Below are 9,001 nucleotides of genomic sequence, written 5' to 3'. Positions count from 1 at the left end.
GTTACCAATCTCCATGTATCTTTTGTACTGTTAAAAAAAATTTCTTTTTTCTGAGTGTGTGTGTGTGTAAGTTTACTCAAAAACTAAAAGCAAGAGAAAGCATTCACAGCTAACATTTGTTGGGCATGTATTATGAGCTATACTGCTTGTCACAGTGAACCCTTAGGCTTAATGGAGCTGAGACAGTCCATGTAAGTGGTCAGTTGTGTGGTCCACACCACCCAGCCACAGCCTTTTCTTCAGTTGTGCTGTTCCAGGTGGGAGAGGGGATAAACCCAAAGTAGACATAAAAAAACAAAAAGGGCAGAGCTAACAGCCTCGCCAACATTGGATCTCTGAACCACATCCCCAGCCAGACTCAGCTTTATCCAGTTTCTGTGTTGCCTTTTTTTTTTTTTTTGCCAGTTGAATGGATTTCCAGCAGTGTCTCCTTGCTGTTTTAATGCAGCTCCATTTTTCTGATTAAGAATAAGTTGAGCACCTCTCAAGAGAACACAGGCTTTTTCAGTCCATAATCATTGTGCCACTCAGTGTCTAAGTGATGGCTCTTAACTGAAGCAACAGAGGTCAACTCTGGCTAATTTAGGGATTATCTGATAAGATGTTGGATAGCTTAGAGACTTGGCAGCAAGGCTGGAGAATCAGGCTTACAGAATAAAGGAAGCTATGTAGCCAGGACCACTGTAAAATCATGCCTCAGATCCAACCCAGTGAGGATCCAGTAGCCCTTCCCTCAACACACACACACACACACACACACACACACACACTACATTGAACCTTGGGCCCCAGAGCCACATTCCTTCTCACCATGACTTCCCTCCTCTGTACCACACTGCAGCCTCACATTCAGAATTGGGGCAGGTGCACTTGATGGGCCAAACCTAAGAGGGCTGCTCAGAAAATAGGCTGATGTAGGCCCTGATGTAGGCTCACACCAGGACCTACAACTATCAGCTTCTCCAGTGGGAGCAGGGCTCTGCTTCTCACCAAAATTCAAAGTTCACATGTGGGCAGTTTCTTCAACACAGGAAGGATTTCAAATGCTAGGCAACCAAAGGGTGACCGGAGGCCCACAGTGGGGCCTCTGAAAGGTCAGGACAGTCCAGATAATTTCCATATTTTGAGGTTCCCAGTATATGAAAAAACAAGTGATGAAATGCCCAAATGAGATTTAATAGTGGGATGGCATTCCTAACAAGAAAGAAATAGAATCAGACCATAAAGAACGTTGAGTGCCGAAGAATTGATGCTTTCGAACTGTGGTGTTGGAGAAGACTCTTGAGAGTCCCTTGGACAGCAAGATCAAACCAGTCAATCCTAAAGGAAATCAACCCTGAATATTCATTGGAAGGACTGAAGCTGAAGCTCCAGTACTTTGGCCACCTGCTGCAAAGAACCAACTCATTGGAAAAGACCTGATGCTGGGAAAGATGGAGGGCAGGAGAAGGGGACGACAGAGGACAAGATGGTTGGATGGCATCCCCAACTCAATGGACATGAGTTTGAGCAAACCCAGGAGATAGTGAAGGACAGGGAAGGCTGGTATACTGCAGTCCATGGGGTCAAAAATAGTCAGACATAACTGAGTGACTGAATAGCAACAATGACTCATAAAATAGTTTTAGAATTTGTTTTTTTTAATGGACTTCTTTACAGATATATAGCTGAAAATGGGCCACAGGTTCAAAGTCAAGTTATGTCAAGATAGTCCTGCAACTTAATATTTATCTTTATTAAGTGTTCACATCAGAAGAGTGATGCTGAGCCCTGGGCCAGATGCCTTCCAGGCTGGTGCTTCCACGGGCCCTGGTGTGGGCAGATGGTCCAGGGTCCGCTCCCAGGCAGCAGCCCCTCCCTGCACACGCAGTCTGGTCCAGCTGGCCTCAGCCAAGAGCTGCCCTGGATGTGTAGATGCTGCATACCACAGAGGATATTACTGCACCCCGAGGCCATCTGAAATGAACGCACACATGCTCTGTTGCTTCAGTTGTGTCCAACTCTTTGCAACCCCATGGACTGTAGTTCGCCAGGCTCCTCTGTCCATGGGTTTCTCCAGGTAAGAATACTTGAGGGGTCACCATTCCCTTCTCCAGGGGATCTTCCCCACCCAGGAATTGAACTCGTGTCTCTCGGGACTCCTGCATTGCAAGCTAATTCTTTACCACCAAGCCACCTGGGAAGCCCCTAAAACAAATATAACCGTGTTATTCAGTGGACTGGGCTGGGCAGGTTCAAGTAAACCTTAACTTCATTTTCCCCTATATCTCTTCTTCCTACAGCTTGCATGGCTCCTTGGGTGCCAGGGCTTCTTCAGACACTCAAACAATAAAAAGTCCAGTCCAGTTAAATAATCACATAGCTCCAGGCCAGTATAACATCAAAATTCTTAATTCTATTCTAAGTAGAGCTTCTCCCCGAAGCTCTGCAGTGCCTCTGGCTCACAGCCTGGAGAAGAGGGTGGGACACTGTCCGGTTTCTCTTTCTTTGCTCCACTTTGTCTCCTCTCCTCTCCTGCATGTTAATTTCATTTTGGATCCATTGAGGGTCCCACCCTGTGGACAGAGAGGAGGTGGAATGGGCAGTGGATGTCAGGCTGGCCTGGTGCATTTACGGCCTGGAACCAGTGCCCTCTGAATGGGACAGACATCTAGTGCCAACTCATTCTCCCATGGGGACCTTTTGCTGATCCTTGGACCTCCCTGGTCGGCACCTTTCCCTTGCATGTGGAATACCTCCTCCCCTTGGCCACGTTTGATCCATACTCAGCCCCTGGGCATCCCCTCTGTAGGTCTGCATGGCTCCTCTAGGCTGCCCCATTGGATGGCATCATTTATAAAATGCCTTTAGGCTGGCTTCTCAGCAAAGTGCCCTTTTTAGGTCCAAGGGAGCCTCATACCTTTGTCCCATTGTTGATGGAACAGCAGCTCACTCCAGTGTAGCTTCTCTCCCATTTTTGCCTCCCAGTCCCAGCAAGCTCTTCAGTTTTTATTTCTCCCAGCCAGCATCTGGCACTAGCCCTTGCTTCCTTAAACTTCAGGGGTAGGTTCAGTTCTGCCAGCAGCTGTCTTGACATCCCTCTAGTGTTATCGGTGAGCAGGAAGCTCCCCTGTTTCTTCCCACTGGGATCAGAACACAGAACACTCACAGCTCCTCCCTGCCTGCCTCTTCCACTTGCCAGCTTCTTGTATTCGGCCAGAGTTGAGCTTACCTTCACAAAACCAGTTTCCAGAGTCTGCAGAGTCTGCATTGAAGATCTAACACCATCACGTTGCGGTTGTACTTCGTATCTGTTGATTGATTTTGACTGAAACTGAAACAGCAGAGGTCCTCCTTTTTAATGCCCTGTGTCCATTCCACAGACCTGATCCTCTGTGCTGTCGTCTGTCAAGAAAGCGGAATGATGCCAACCCCTCAGAATTATTTTACAAGTTAGATCATCCCTGGGGAAAAGCTTTACCAAACTGTCAAGCCCTCCACCAGCTCTGCTGCTGTGCTTCTTTGGCAGACAACCTCATAGGCTAAGGCAATGGTCTCCGTCCTTTTTAGCCACACTATGCAGGAGGAATGACATCTCCACCCCCACCCCCCCTCCACACACACACACCTCATGTGTATGTAACACCTGGCTTCAGGGAGTACAGTTTTGAGCAATCTCAAGTGCCTCAGTTATACCTTCACCTCTTCCCCCTCACTGAAAAATGTTTGTGATCCAGAGTCTTGCCACCAAAGTCCAGCTTTGGCTCTGCATTTTTTTTTCCCCTAAGTAACTATTTTAAAATTCCACTTTCTAGCTGTTGCGATAGGACCCTCCTCCCCACAAAATATGACACCGTACCTCACAGGCTGTTGCCATGCATCTCAAGTCATTCATCAGTTCAGTTCAGTTCCGTCGCTAGGTCGTGTCTGACTCTTTGTGACCCCATGAATTGCAGCACGCCAGGCCTCCCTGTCCATCACCATCTCCTGGAGTTCACTCAAACTCACATCCATTGAGTCAGTGATGCCACCCAGCCATCTCATCCTCTGTTGTCCCCTCTTCCTCCTGCCCCCAATCCCTCCTAGCATCAGAGTCTTTTCCAATGAGTCAACTCTTCACATGAGGTGGCCAAAGTACTGGAGTTTCAGCTTTAGCATCATTCCTTCCAAAGAAATCCCAGGGCTGATCTCCTTCAGAATGGACTGGTTGGATCTCCTTGCAGTCCAAGGGACTCTCAAGAGTCTTCTCCAACACCACAGTTCAAAAGCATCAATTCTTTGGCGCTCAGCCTTCTTCACAGTCCAACTCTCACATCCATACATGACCACTGGAAAAACCATAGCCTTGACTAGACGGACCTTTGTTGGCAAAGTAACATCTCTGCTTTTGAATATGCTATCTAGGTTGGTCATAACTTTCCTTCCAAGGAGTAAGCGTCTTTTAATTTCATGGCCGTGGTCACCATCTGAAGTGATTTTGGAGCCCCCAAAAATAAAGTCTGACAGTGTTTCCACTGTTTCCCCATCTATTTCCCATGAAGTGATGGGACCAGATGCCATGATCTCAGTTTTCTGAATGTTGAGTTTTAAGCCAGCTTTTTCACTCTCCTCTTTCACTTTCATCAAGAGGCTTTTTAGTTCCTCGTCACTTTCTGCCCTAAGGGTGGTGTTATCTGCATATCTGAGGTTATTGATGGGAGCCCTTTAATTTGGGGGAAATCTCATGCCTGCTCTTTGAGGGCACCTGGAGACCAGTCTGGGAAGAGATCGGGAGCGCATGCCAGAAATCTGACTGCCTTTTGAACTCATTTCTGATGATTTCCTGTGACTGGTTCCCTGGAGACAAGCAGACAGGGTTCTGTCTGGGTGTGATTCTCCTGATACCCTGTGGGTGCATTTTTTTTCTTTTAAAGTTGGTTTTATTGAGTTGTATTTTTCCTAGAACTTTGCCCTTGTAATCTTTAAAAAAAATTTTTTTTATTGGAGTGTAGTTGTTTTACAATGTTGTGTTACTTTCTACTGTATAGCAGAGTGAATCAGCTATACATATCCATATATTCCTTCTGTTTGGGATTTTCCTTCCCATGTAGGTTGCATTTTCTGTATCACTGGGAGAAATGGCGGTGTCCAAGGGCATTCATGGGCTGGCCCCCCGCATGAGAGGTAATGATGCTCCCAACACACATTTCCTGTGCATTCACCCTGGTGGTCATTATTTGATGACCCTCCCTGCTTGCCACCCCCATTTTCCTTAAAGAAGCTCCTGCCTTCCCTGTTTTAGGTTTGATGGCAGTGTAGCCACCTCACCCTTCCCCAGCGCTAGGGGTGGACCCTTGGAGTCCTGAGTGGGTGGCATGATTCATCCCCAGTCCCAGCTGACCTCACAGTGGCCTGTGCAAGTGTTCAGGCAGCTTGAATCTCTGTGCCTTGTTCTCTGATCTAGCTTGATCAGATCAAAGTGATGAGTGTTCTTCCATTATTATTTCTGTATTTTTTAAAAATTGCATAATCATGTTGTCTTGGCCAAAAAGTTCATTTGGGTTTTTCCATTTTTCCATTTGAACTTTTTGGCCCACCCAATACATGAGTATATTCTTATTGTAAAAGCATCCAACAATACAGAAGTCAAATGTGAAAGGCAACTTCACTTCTCCCTGACATTTCTCCCTTCCTAGTAAACATCTCTTTTGTTTATACCCATATATGTACATATATAAATATAGAATTTAAGAATGGGTAAATGGAATCATACTATATATAATGTTCTGAAATGTTTCATTTTTTTACTATAAAATATGCCCTGGTGATCTTTCCATGTTAGTACACATAGAGCTACTGTATTCTTTTTAAAAAATATTTGTTTACTTATTTGTTTTTATTTTTGACTGTGCTGGGTCTTCCTTGCCTTGGGCTCACAGCCTGCAGAGGAGGGTGGGACACTGGTTTCTCTTTCTTCGCTCCACCTTGTCTCATCTCCTTTCCTGCATGTTAGCTCTGCTTTGGATAATCCATTGAGGGCTTTTCTCTAGTTGTGGCGAGCGAGGCCTTCTCTTGTTGTGGAGCATGCGTTCTAGGGCATTCAGGCTTCAGTAGTTATGGCACATGTGCTCAATAATTGTGACACATGGGCTTAGTTGCTCTGAAGCATGTGGAATCTTCCCGGACTGGGGATCAAACCCATGTCTCCTGCATTGGCAGACAAAGTCTTTACCACTGAGTCACCAGGGAAGCCCTACTGTATTCTTTCCATTAGCTACGTGGTGTATTTTTTAGGACTGTCCTCTAATGAATGCAGTCATTCAGGGCCCATTTTCACTTTTCCATTCCTTTGTCATAACAAACAGTGCTTTGCCAAATAGCAATCTATCTGTCTGCCTAGACCTGTGTGAGTATTGTGGTTAGATCGATGTTTTAGAAATGTAATTGATATAATTCCTGGGTCAAAGAGATGTACTTTCAAATTTTTGGTAGATATTTTCATATTACCTTCCTGAAAATGTTTAGTAATGTACATTTCCCCCAACAGTGTATGAGAGTACCTGTTTCCATACACCTTCTCTAAAGCTGGATTTTTTGAATCTTTAACATTTTTGCTTATAGCATGGGTAAAAAATTTTATCTTGTTTTATATTTTGAGGAGACATTCAACTAAAGTGATCCAAGTCCATTTCCGATAACTATGGGAAAGGATGGGGTATTTAGTAAGTAATGTTGGGGTAGTTGACTGCCTATTTGGAAGAGTTGCAGTAAGAGAGCAAAAGTAACTTCCAGTGTTTTAAAGATCAAATATATTTTTAAAAAATACAGAAACGTGGCTGATGGCCTTTGCCGTGTGGCTGGCAGCGCTGCCATCTTGGCATTTCTTGAGTTAGAAGAGTGGAGCCTGGCCAGGAGGCGGGGTAGGGGGTGCTGGCTCCATTACTATGGACAACTTTTCTTCATCTGTGAGCTCCCAGGCCACACCTGCTCTTTCATCTTCAAGGTAGAGGAAGAGGATGGTGCAGAGCACATTCTGGTTTTGACCATGCTCTGCCTCACCAGGTTGGGGGTGGGCAGGGCACAAAGAAGAGTGTAACGTTGTAGAAGTCATGGCCCGGAACCATGATCACCAGGACATCACGGTACCTGTGGCCAGCCTCAAGTTGTCCTGCCAACCTATGCTGTTCGGATGACTTCCAGCTTCAGCTACCTGTAACCTTCCACCTCTTGTCAAGTTCTGGCCCTATGCAGAAGCAATGATGTTTCTGAGGAGGAGAGCATAGGAGAGGGGAGTGAGGAGGAGGAAGCTGAGCCGTTCACCATCCTGCCTGCCAAGAAGCAGGGGGACAAGCTCTAGTCCTCCTGGTCAGCTAGCTGCTTGCCGCCTGCACCATGTTCGGCGTTCCTGTACAAGTTTCGATAATTTTGTGTGTTCTCTGTTGAAGAGGATGGATAGCCGTGGGGTGGAGTGGGCGAGGTCTTAGTCTGGTGCCAGGAGAAAGAGGGTCGCATTCTCCATCGGGCCCGGGTGTTCTCTTCCTGTGCCACACCCGTAGCTTCCCTTTCCTCCAGGAAGGGGAGGAGCTCTGACCTTCTATCCTGACCCTCTCTCTCCACTTGCTTATGAGGTTGGAAGTCAACATCAGATACTCAGAACTACACATTTTTTACATTTTTGGATAAAGGTTGAAATAAAGTGGTGTGGAGAGTTTTGTGGTTTTTTTTTTTTTTTGCAAATATTATAGAGAAGTTGTATAGATATTATATAGTTTTTAAATTTATTTATTTACTGGCTGCACTGGGTCTTCCTGTTGCCTGCGAGCTTTCCCTAGTTGTGGTGAGCGGAGGTTACTCCTTCTTGCAGTGCTTTGGGCTTCTCATTGAAGTGGCTTCTCTTGTTTACAGCATAGGCTGTAGGCACACAGGCTCAGCAGTTGTGGCACTTGGGACTTTGTTGCCCAGAGGCATGTGGAATATTCTGGGAGCAGTAATCAAACCCATGTTCCCTGCACTGGCAGACAGATTCTTAACCACTGGACCACCAGGGAAACCCTACAATCTTTAAGCTTTGTAAATGAGATGACTTGTTCCTAGTGTGATATAAACACAGAAGTCATCAAAGAAATGACAAATATGAGCACATAAAACTATAAAGCTGTGGAAAAAATCGTTAACAAGACTATCTTTCTACACACGTAAAAAGGGTTTATGTACTAGTATTCAAAGAGCTTCTACAAATCAAATAAGAAAAAAGCAAGTATAGGTAGATAAAAAACAAATTATTGTATACAATATAATATTCTCTACCTCAATTTTCATCCAAAAAATTAAAATAGTACTGATTATGATGTGTAATTTTATGTTCCACTTTTCTGGACCACAGTGCTCCTACATATATTTGATCAAACATTGTTCTAGATGTTTCTGGGAGGATGTTTTGGGGTGATATTTAGGTTTAAATTGATAGACTTTGAGTAAAGCAACTATCCTTTTGTTAATGTGGGTGGGCCTCTTCCAATCAGTTGAAGACCTGAATAGAACAGAAGGTTAACCTCCCCTCAGCAAGAGGGAATTCTCCACCAGACCTCATCTGCCCCATAGCTCTTCCTAGATTTCCAGCAGATGGCCTTTGGACTTGAACACTAAGTCCATCCTGAGTCGCCAGCCTCCTGTCCTCCTCTGTCAGGTTCTGGACTCACCAAACCACTGCAGTCTTAATTGCCCTAAACTGAAACAACTCAGTGTCCTTCACGGGGTGTATGAATAAGCAGGTTGTGGTCTAGTCATTCAGTGGAACAGAGTACTCAGCAATAAAAGAAAACAAACCACGATAGTATCAAATGAGATGAGTATCAAAGGCCTTATGCTGAGTGAAAAAGCCAGTCTCAAAAGGTTAAGAACTATAACCTATATGGTGTCATTTATGTGACAGTCTAGAAAAGGTGACACTGATGACAGGGAGCACTTCTGTGGTTGTCCTCAGTTAGGGCTGAGGGGAAGATGTGACTCTGACTGCTCTTTATCTTGATCGTGGTGGTAGTTA

The 9,001-nt window shown here is 45.1% G+C and overlaps 1 pseudogene; it reads left to right on the top strand.

The window, feature by feature from the left end:
* Window positions 1-5,096: 5,096 nt before the first annotated feature.
* LOC133229903 (nucleoplasmin-3-like) lies at window positions 5,097-7,408 on the top strand (annotated as a pseudogene).
* The last annotated feature ends 1,593 nt before the right edge of the window (window positions 7,409-9,001 follow it).

This window comes from Bos javanicus, chromosome 18, assembly GCF_032452875.1.
Source record: "Bos javanicus breed banteng chromosome 18, ARS-OSU_banteng_1.0, whole genome shotgun sequence".
NCBI classification, from domain to species: domain Eukaryota; kingdom Metazoa; phylum Chordata; class Mammalia; order Artiodactyla; family Bovidae; genus Bos; species Bos javanicus.
Note: the sequence above shows the minus strand (reverse complement) of the source record. Positions and strands in the feature narration are given on the sequence as shown.